The sequence below is a fragment of the Urocampus carinirostris genome, unplaced genomic scaffold (genome assembly GCF_059441175.1).
Source record: "Urocampus carinirostris isolate Australia breed hairy pipefish unplaced genomic scaffold, RoL_Ucar_1.0 HiC_scaffold_170, whole genome shotgun sequence".
Classification (NCBI taxonomy): domain Eukaryota; kingdom Metazoa; phylum Chordata; class Actinopteri; order Syngnathiformes; family Syngnathidae; genus Urocampus; species Urocampus carinirostris.
The window spans coordinates 5,001-15,000 of record NW_028283272.1 but is presented as its reverse complement, the minus strand read 5'-3'; the positions used below and the strand labels follow the sequence as shown (position 1 = coordinate 15,000).

General features: G+C 59.9%; 2 non-coding genes across 2 annotated transcripts; both read right to left on the bottom strand.

Annotated features, from left to right (window-relative positions):
• Positions 1–353: 353 nt before the first annotated feature.
• Positions 354–507, bottom strand: LOC148344949 (5.8S ribosomal RNA). Its single transcript, XR_015848975.1, has one exon. It is a non-coding gene; the product is annotated as a 5.8S ribosomal RNA (ribosomal RNA).
• A 1,342-nt stretch (positions 508–1,849) lies between these two features.
• On the bottom strand, positions 1,850–3,836 carry LOC148344948 (18S ribosomal RNA). Its single transcript, XR_015848976.1, has one exon. It is a non-coding gene; the product is annotated as an 18S ribosomal RNA (ribosomal RNA).
• Positions 3,837–10,000: the final 6,164 nt, after the last annotated feature.

Sequence of the window (10,000 nt, the reverse complement as noted above, 5' to 3'; positions counted from 1 at the left end):
GCCGCCGCGCGGAGCCGCGCGCGCGGAGCACCTTCTCGGTATGCTAAGTACCAGCCGTACTCACCGGCAGCCGAGAAGCACCTCCGGACGCGCGGACGCGCGACACCGACGGGCGGACGGACACGGAGCGCCGCCCGAGTCTGTATTTGAGGGTACGAAGGGACGGGGGTCCCTGCGAAACCCCAGCCGCGGAGTGGGCGGGGACACGGGTCGCGCGCCACCCGCCGGGCGGACCGGCGGAATGTCGCGGAGGGCCCGAGCCTCGCCCGCGCGGACCGGGTTCTCGCGCCACCCGCCGGACGGACCGGCGGAATGTCGCGGAGGGCCCGGCCCGCGTCCGATCGATTGGAAAGCGCCGCTCAGACAGGCGTGGCCCCGGGGTAAAACCGGGGCCGCAATGTGCGTTCAAAGTGTCGATGATCAATGTGTCCTGCAAATCACATTAGTTCTCGCAGCTAGCTGCGTTCTTCATCGACGCACGAGCCGAGTGATCCACCGCTAAGAGTCGTACGTTTGGGCCCTTTTACGTCCGCCCGGGACGATCGGAGACAAATTCACGACAGGGTTTGTACCGGAGACGAACGCGCCGCGGGTGCCGTTCGGTCGCTCCCGCGAGCGAGCCCCTAACCCGCGGCACGGTTACCGACGGGCGCGATACGCGCGACGCCGCGACGAGCCGAGCGGGTCGGGCGCGCGGCGCTGAGGCCGGCGCCCGGCGTCTCCCGCTCGGGGCCGCGACGGCGCCCGAGACGTGCGTCGGCCCGGGTAGGTCGGGCGCTCGGCGCTGAGGCCGGCGCCCGGCGTCTCCCGCTCGGGCCTGACACGACTCGGCGACCGGACTCGCCGGGTAGGTCGGGGGCTCGGCGCTGAGGCCGGCCCCCGGCGTCTCCTACCCGGACCCCGGAAGGCCATCCGACTTGGAAGCCCCGCCGCGCCGCGAAGCGACGCTTTGGGTGTTGCTACCCGTCAGCGAGTGGGTTTGGTTTACAAGGGCGGCGCGACCGCGCTGACACCGAGGGGGGACTGGCCCCCGACCCGGCCGCGGCCTGCCCGGACTATGGATGGACAGAGGAGACCGCGGCGGACCGCGCGGAACCGAACCCCCGGTGTCCGGAGCCCCGGGAGGAACTCCGGTGTCCGGGGGCCGGCCCACGCGCGCGCTACGCGGCCCCTCGAGGGCTCCGGCCGACGGACGCGTTTGGCCGGGGAAAAAGGTAGCCGGTGGGAGCACCGTTTCGTCGCCCTGAACCTTCGTCTCGGGCGGGCGTCCCGACGCCGCCGCCATACGGCCGTTGTGATCCGTGCGGGGATCCGCTTGCTCGGCGACCCTCGCCGAGAGCAGCCCCGCGCCGCACGGACACGCGACACCGACGGGCGGACGGACGCCGGGGCGCCGGCCCGAACCGTTACCTTTAAAGGACGGGAGGTCGTCGAGGCGAGTGCCGCCCCGGAAGCGCGCGCCGGAAGCGCGAGAACCGCGCCGAGCTAGGGTCGTCGGCATAGGGGGATTCCCCGGTTACGGGGGTCCCGCGCACGGCCGCCGCCTTTCGCCCGTCGCTGGCGGTCGCCTGTCGTCGCGCCGCGCCGCGCTACTGGGGTCGTCGGACGAGCGCGCTACCCCGCTCGCACGGAGGTAGCGCGACATCGCCCGCCGCCTTTTCTCGCGTCGCGCCGCGCCGCGTGGCGCCCGCCGAACTCGCTCCGACGCGCGGCCCGGGAGTGACCCGCGCCGCGCCCCCCGTCCCGTCCCGTCCCGGTCTACCCTCTTCCTCCGCCTGCGACGACCCGCCGCCCTCGGCGTCTGGCTCGTCGGGGGTGTACCGAGGCGGATCTGCTGCCGCTCGTACGTTAATGATCCTTCTGCAGGTTCACCTACAGAAACCTTGTTACGACTTTTACTTCCTCTAGATAGTCAAGTTCGACCGTCTTCTGGCACACCGCCGGAGCCGGGGCCGGCCCCGGCGGGGACTATCCGAGGACCTCACTAAGCCATCCGATCGGTAGTAGCGACGGGCGGTGTGTACAAAGGGCAGGGACTTAATCAACGCAGGCTAATGACCCGCGCTTACTGGGAATTCCTCGTTGGTGGGAAATAATTGCAATCCCCAGGCCCTGTCACGAGCGGGGTTCATAGGATTACCCGCGCCTGCCGGCGCGGGGATAGACGACGCGCTTATACGCTCAGTGTGGCGCGCGTGCAGCCCCGGACATCTAAGGGCATCACAGACCTGTTATTGCTCATTCTCGTGTGGCTGAGAGCCACTTGTCCCTCTAAGAAGTTTTCTGCCGCCGACCGCGCGGGGGGCCGCGGTACTATTTAGTATGTTTGAGTCTCGTTCGTTATCGGAATTAACCAGACAAATCGCTCCACCAACTACGAACGGCCATGCACCACCACCCACGGTATCGAGAAAGAGCCTTCAATCTGTCAATCCTTTCCGTGTCCGGGCCGGGTGAGGTTTCCCGTGTTGAGTCAAATTAAGCCGCATGCTCCACTCCTGGTGGTGCCCTTCCGTCAATTCCTTTAAGTTTCAGCTTTGCAACAATACTCCCCCCGGAACCCAGACACTTGGTCGGTTTCCCGGGTGCTGCTCGGCGGGTCATGGGAATAACGCCGCCGGATCGCGAGTCGGCATCGTTTATGGTCGGAACTAGGACGGTATCTGATCGTCTTCGAACCTCCGACTTTCGTTCTTGATTAATGAAAACATTCTTGGCAAATGCTTTCGCTCTCGTCCGTCTTGCGCCGGTCCAAGAATTTCACCTCTAGCGGCGCAGTACGAATGCCCCCGGCCGTCCCTCTTAATCATGGCCCCAGTTCATGACAACCCACAAAATAGAACCGGAGTCCTATTCCATTATTCCCAGCTGCGATATGCAGGGGCGGCCGTGTGGCCTGCTTTGAACACTCTAATTTCCTCAAAGTAAACGCTTCGGGCCCCGCGAGTGACACCCAGCGAAGGGCATCACGGGGGCTTTTGCCGAGAGGCAGGGGCTGGGACAGACGGATGCACGCCTCGCGGCGGACCGTCAGCTCGCGTCCCGGGGTCCAACTAGGAGCTTTTTAACTGCAGCAACTTTAAAATACGCTATTGGAGCTGGAATTACCGCGGCTGCTGGCACCAGACTTGCCCTCCAATGGATGCTGGCCGATGGGTTTGTGTTCGGCTCATTCCAATTACGGAGACTCGAACGAGTCCCGTATTGTTATTTTTCGTCACTACCTCCCCGTGTCGGGAGTGGGTAATTTGCGCGCCTGCTGCCTTCCTTGGATGTGGTAGCCGTTTCTCATGCTCCCTCTCCGGAATCGAACCCTGATTCCCCGTTACCCGTGGTCACCATGGTAGGCGCAGAGTCTACCATCGAAAGTTGATAGGGCAGACATTCGAATGAGTCGTCGCCGCCTCGGGTGGGCGAGCGATCGGCACGAGGTTATCCTGAGTCAACACAAAGGGGGGGCCGGGCCGGCGGAACGAGGACCGGCGCGCGCGGAGCCGCCCGCGCCGCTTACGCCCCCGCCCGGAGAGGCGGAGGCCGGACGCGGGGGACGCGCGCGACGGCTGAGCCCCCGCCCGCCGGACACCGCGTGGGTTTTTGTGTCTGATAAATGCACGCGTCCCCGGGGCGAGGCCGGAGCCCCGCCCGCGAGTCGGCGCTCGTTTGCATGTATTAGCTCTGGATTTGCCACAGTTATCCAAGTAACGGTGGAGCGATCAAAGGAACCATAACTGATTTAATGAGCCGTTCGCAGTTTCACTGTACTGGCCATTCGTACTTAGACATGCATGGCTTAATCTTGAAAACAAGCATATGCTACTGGCAGGATCAACCAGAGTGCGTCTGCCGCCGGGGGGGCGCTGCTGGTGGCGGTGCGGCCCTGGTCCGGGACGAGGCTGTGGCTACAGCCGGGCCCGGGGGGCCGCGCGACACTCGTATACGTTCGGACGGGCTGACGAGCGGGTGTCGTGAAACGATGTTTCGCGCGGAGCCCTAGCACGCGTGGCGTCGGGCTCCGCGACGGTCGGACGTCTGGGTGTGGCTCGAGACGGAAGCTCGACCTCGGTTCGTCTTGGTTCTGCCGCCAAAAGGTTCACGCCGAGGCATGGTTTCGCAAGAGGGCCCCGCGAGTGCCAGCCGTGGATCCCGCCTCACTCGTAACTCGTATCGGATTCGTCCGGCCTCACTTTCGTTCGCACATCGGACAGTTATACGTGTGCTTTAGTAGCTTCCGTTCCCTCTTAGTGAGGCCGTCCGTACGTACCGCCCCAGCTCTTTCTGAGGCGGGTATCCACTCGGCTCGGGGGGGCCCAACGTTTGCCTAGTATCCTCGGCGCTGGAGCTTGACCCGCAAAGCCGGAGGAGCCGCACGCCCGAACACCGGCTTGCGCCGGCCGACGTGGGCCCTCCGAGGCGGGTCTCGTGTGCCAATCGCTCAGTTGGGGAACCGGCAGGCCCGTGGGCCGACGCCGGCTCACCCGGGGGTGAAGGGTGCTTCGATGGAGGCCCCCTGTCAGCCTCCGCGGAAGTCCGGCTTCAATACTTTAAAGTTTGAAAAACTTAGACATTTTTCGAGAACCGGAGCTTAGAGGGGTACATGCAAAAGCCAGGGCCGCGGGAAGCGCCCTAAATACTTCAATACTTTAAAATTTGAAAAACTTAGAAATTTTTCGAGAACCGGCATCTTCCCTCGGTAATTGCGAGATGCGAGGCCGCCCCTAGCCTCTGCTCTGTCGGACTCAATGGTCACGGGTGGCCGCTGATTAGCCCTGGTGCTCACCTCTCAAAATTGCGAGTCCCTAATATAATTCTGGCTGTCGGCTGGAGAAGGGGGTATAAAATCGGCACTTGAGGGAACGCCGGGCCCTCAAGTTCGGGGCCCTCTAGCGGATTTTTGAGGTACTGCACTCCCATTGGAAATGCATTGCCCATAGGAATACATGGGCGCTCCGTCCACTACAATGTAATTCCCTCACAATATCTGCCCCCGCGTGGCCGCGCGATGCTACTGCTGCCCCGTTGGGAATGAATGGGCCTTTCGGAGGCCATAAATACAGCGCCGCTGCATGGATTTTGGCGGTACTGCGGCTGTCGTTGAAAATACATGGACCCGTCTGAATGAATGGGCCTTTCGGATTCCATAAACCCAGCGCCGCTGCATGGATTTTGGCGGTACTGCGGCTGTCGCTGAAAATACATGGACCCGTCTGAATGAATGGGCCTTTCGGAGGCCATAAACTCAGCGCCGCTGCATGGATTTTGGCGGTACTGCGGCTGTCGCTGAAAATACATGGACCCGTCTGAATGAATGGACAAAATATAAATCAGACACTACAGAACACAAGCATAATCCAAGATTACAAAATCATCTCAGCCTTTAAAAGAAACAAAAACCTGAAAGACTACTTAGTAAAAAGTAAATTACCAGAAATCAACATAACACAAACGCAGGGCCCCACATTCTACAAACAAGCCACCACAGTTAGGAACACCGTCACCAACACAAACTACCTAATTAAACAAACAATCACACCTGCTACGGAAAACTGAAAATACATGGACCCGTCTGAATGTATGGGCCTTTCGGAGGCCATAAACTCAGCCAGCGCCGGGCCAGTGTTTGGGGTATTGTGCCCGCCACTAGTGGCTGAATACATAATAATAATAATAATAATAATAATTCCCTTGTATTGTCATTCTGTGTAACAATGTACACAGAACGAAATGTCGATTGCACTGGGCTAGTGTTGAGGGAACGTCGGGCCCTCAAGTTCGGTGGCTTGGAGCGGATTTTTGAGGTACTGCACTCCCATTGGAAATGCATGGGCGCTCCGTCCACTACCATGTAATTCCCTCACAATATCTGCCCCTGCGTGGCCGCGGGATGCTACTGCAGCCCCGTTGGTAATGAATGGGCCTTTCGGAGGCCATAAATACAGCGCCGCTGCATGGATTTTGGCGGTACTGCTGCTGTCGCTGAAAATACATGGACCCGTCTGAATGAATGGGCCTTTCGGAGGCCATAAACTCAGCGCCTCTGCATGGATTTTGGCGGTACTGCGGCTGTCGCTGAAAATACATGGACCCGTCTGAATGAATGGGCCTTTCGGAGGCCATAAATCCAGCGCCGCTGCATGGATTTTGGCGGTACTGCGGCTGTCGCTGAAAATACATGGACCCGTCTGAATGAATGGACAAAATATAAATCAGACACTACAGAACACAAGCATAATCCAAGATTACAAAATCATCTCAGCCTTTAAAAGAAACAAAAACCTGAAAGACTACTTAGTAAAAAGTAAATTACCAGAAATCAACATAACACAAACGCAGGGCCCCACATTCTACAAACAAGCCACCACAGTTAGGAACACCGTCACCAACACAAACTACCTAATTAAACAAACAATCACACCTGCTACGGAAAACTGAAAATACATGGACCCGTCTGAATGTATGGGCCTTTCGGAGGCCATAAACTCAGCGCCGGGCCGGTGTTTGGGGAATCGTGCCCGCCACTAGTGGCTGAATCCCGGGCTAGTGTTGGGGGACTTGTGCCCGCCAATAGTGGCTGAATCCCGGGCTAGTGTTGGGGGACTTGTGCACGCCAATAGTGGCTGAAATCCGCGCCGGTGTTTGGGGAAATGTGCGCGTATTATCGGGCCGGTGTTTGGGGAATTGCGCGCGTATTATCGGGCCGGTGTTTGGGGAATTGCGCGCGTATTATCGGGCCGGTGTTTGGGGAATTGTGCGCGTATTATCGGGCCGGTGTTTGGGGATATGCGCGCGTATTATCGGACCGGTGTTTGGGGAATTGTGCCCGCCACTAGTGGCTGAGAACTTGGCTAGTGTTTGGGGACTTGTGCCCGCCACTAGTGGCTGAAATCCGGGCCGGTGTTTGGGGAATTGTGCGCGTATTATCGGGCCGGTGTTTGGGGATATGCGCGCGTATTATCGGACCGGTGTTTGGGGAATCGTGCCCGCCACTAGTGGCTGAGAACTTGGCTAGTGTTGGGGGACTTGTGCCCGCCACTAGTGGCTGAAATCCGGGCCGGTGTTTGGGGAATTGTGCGCGTATTATCGGGCCGGTGTTTGGGGATATGCGCGCGTATTATCGGACCGGTGTTTGGGGAATCGTGCCCGCCACTAGTGGCTGAATCCCGGGCTAGTGTTGGGGGACTTGTGCCCGCCAATAGTGGCTGAAATCCGCGCCGGTGTTTGGGGAATTGTGCGCGTATTATCGGGCCGGTGTTTGGGGATATGCGCGCGTATTATCGGACCGGTGTTTGGGGAATTGTGCCCGCCACTAGTGGCTGAATCCCGGGCTAGTGTTGGGGGACTTGTGCCCGCCACTAGTGGCTGAAATCCGCGCCGGTGTTTGGGGAATTGTGCGCGTATTATCGGGCCGGTGTTTGGGGATATGCGCGCGTATTATCGGACCGGTGTTTGGGGAATTGTGCCCGCCACTAGTGGCTGAGAACTTGGCTAGTGTTGGGGGACTTGTGCCCGCCACTAGTGGCTGAAATCCGCGCCGGTGTTTGGGGAATTGTGCGCGTATTATCGGGCCGGTGTTTGGGGATATGCGCGCGTATTATCGGACCGGTGTTTGGGGAATCGTGCCCGCCACTAGTGGCTGAATCCCGGGCTAGTGTTGGGGGACTTGTGCCCGCCACTAGTGGCTGAAATCCGCGCCGGTGTTTGGGGAATTGTGCGCGTATTATCGGGCCGGTGTTTGGGGATATGCGCGCGTATTATCGGACCGGTGTTTGGGGAATTGTGCCCGCCACTAGTGGCTGAGAACTTGGCTAGTGTTGGGGGACTTGTGCCCGCCACTAGTGGCTGAAATCCGCGCCGGTGTTTGGGGAATTGTGCGCGTATTATCGGGCCGGTGTTTGGGGATATGCGCGCGTATTATCGGACCGGTGTTTGGGGAATCGTGCCCGCCACTAGTGGCTGAATCCCGGGCTAGTGTTGGGGGACTTGTGCCCGCCAATAGTGGCTGAAATCCGCGCCGGTGTTTGGGGAATTGTGCGCGTATTATCGGGCCGGTGTTTGGGGAATTGTGCCCGCCACTAGTGGCTGAGAACTTGGCTAGTGTTGGGGGACTTGTGCCCGCCACTAGTGGCTGAAATCCGCGCCGGTGTTTGGGGAATTGTGCGCGTATTATCGGGCCGGTGTTTGGGGATATGCGCGCGTATTATCGGACCGGTGTTTGGGGAATCGTGCCCGCCACTAGTGGCTGAATCCCGGGCTAGTGTTGGGGGACTTGTGCCCGCCAATAGTGGCTGAAATCCGCGCCGGTGTTTGGGGAATTGTGCGCGTATTATCGGGCCGGTGTTTGGGGATATGCGCGCGTATTATCGGACCGGTGTTTGGGGAATTGTGCCCGCCACTAGTGGCTGAGAACTTGGCTAGTGTTGGGGGACTTGTGCCCGCCACTAGTGGCTGAAATCCGCGCCGGTGTTTGGGGAATTGTGCGCGTATTATCGGGCCGGTGTTTGGGGATATGCGCGCGTATTATCGGACCGGTGTTTGGGGAATTGTGCCCGCCACTAGTGGCTGAATCCCGGGCTAGTGTTGGGGGACTTGTGCCCGCCACTAGTGGCTGAAATCCGCGCCGGTGTTTGGGGAATTGTGCGCGTATTATCGGGCCGGTGTTTGGGGATATGCGCGCGTATTATCGGACCGGTGTTTGGGGAATTGTGCCCGCCACTAGTGGCTGAGAACTTGGCTAGTGTTGGGGGACTTGTGCCCGCCACTAGTGGCTGAAATCCGCGCCGGTGTTTGGGGAATTGTGCGCGTATTATCGGGCCGGTGTTTGGGGATATGCGCGCGTATTATCGGACCGGTGTTTGGGGAATCGTGCCCGCCACTAGTGGCTGAATCCCGGGCTAGTGTTGGGGGACTTGTGCCCGCCAATAGTGGCTGAAATCCGCGCCGGTGTTTGGGGAATTGTGCGCGTATTATCGGGCCGGTGTTTGGGGAATTGTGCCCGCCACTAGTGGCTGAGAACTTGGCTAGTGTTGGGGGACTTGTGCCCGCCACTAGTGGCTGAAATCCGCGCCGGTGTTTGGGGAATTGTGCGCGTATTATCGGGCCGGTGTTTGGGGATATGCGCGCGTATTATCGGACCGGTGTTTGGGGAATCGTGCCCGCCACTAGTGGCTGAATCCCGGGCTAGTGTTGGGGGACTTGTGCCCGCCAATAGTGGCTGAAATCCGCGCCGGTGTTTGGGGAATTGTGCGCGTATTATCGGGCCGGTGTTTGGGGAATTGTGCCCGCCACTAGTGGCTGAGAACTTGGCTAGTGTTGGGGGACTTGTGCCCGCCACTAGTGGCTGAAATCCGCGCCGGTGTTTGGGGAATTGTGCGCGTATTATCGGGCCGGTGTTTGGGGATATGCGCGCGTATTATCGGACCGGTGTTTGGGGAATCGTGCCCGCCACTAGTGGCTGAATCCCGGGCTAGTGTTGGGGGACTTGTGCCCGCCAATAGTGGCTGAAATCCGCGCCGGTGTTTGGGGAATTGTGCGCGTATTATCGGGCCGGTGTTTGGGGATATGCGCGCGTATTATCGGACCGGTGTTTGGGGAATTGTGCCCGCCACTAGTGGCTGAGAACTGGGCTAGTGTTGGGGGACTTGTGCCCGCCACTAGTGGCTGAAATCCGGGCCGGTGTTTGGGGAATTGTGCCCGCCACTAGTGGCTGAATCCCGGGCTAGTGTTGGGGGACTAGTGGTCGTAAAACCGGGCCGGTGTTTGGGGACTTATAGGCCGACACTAGTGGCTCAAAACCGGGCTGCCGTTTGGGGACTTGTCGGGCCAACATTGGCTTGCAGCACTTGGAAAATTGCACTAAGTCCGATTGTCGGGTCACCAGGGGCTCGTGGGACTTAGAATTTGTGCCACTCCCCGGCCAGTGTTTGGGGACTGGCTGCCGCCTCCTGTGGGCCGGTCCCCGGCTGGTGTTTGGGGACCGGCTGCCGCCTCTTGTGGGCCGGTCCCC